The sequence below is a fragment of the Penaeus monodon genome, chromosome 31 (genome assembly GCF_015228065.2).
Source record: "Penaeus monodon isolate SGIC_2016 chromosome 31, NSTDA_Pmon_1, whole genome shotgun sequence".
Lineage (NCBI taxonomy): Eukaryota > Metazoa > Arthropoda > Malacostraca > Decapoda > Penaeidae > Penaeus > Penaeus monodon.
The window spans coordinates 26,117,232-26,117,696 of record NC_051416.1 but is presented as its reverse complement, the minus strand read 5'-3'; positions in this window follow the sequence as shown (position 1 = coordinate 26,117,696).

The window sequence follows — 465 nt, the reverse complement described above, 5'->3', positions numbered from 1 at the left end:
CGGCCCGTCCTTGATTTCAACAAAAAAGTTCGATCTTTCAACCTCAGCGCTATAAAATCATGGTAGCCGCACCACCCATGTGTCAAAAGATAACCATCCATCTTTCCCATCATCTAAAAAAAAGGAAAAAGGAGAAAAAGAAGAAGATAATAAAAACGGTCTCTCTCCTTCTTTTTTTCTCTTTTCATTTTCATTCTTTTTTATTCCTTCTTTCGTCTCTCTCTCCTTTCCTTTTTTTTTCTAGATGTTGTTCTCTCTCATTCTTTCCTCTCCTTTTGTCCGTTACTTTATCTCTCTCCTTATTTTTTCCTCCTTTCTCTCACTTCTGCCACATGTCCCTTGTTTTCTCTATTCGTTTCCCTCCCTCTTTCACTCCCTCTCTCTCACTTACCACCATAATTCCCTGTTTTCTCCCTTTCACTATGTTTACACAGCTTCTCTCTCCCATTTCCCTTTCCTTCCTCC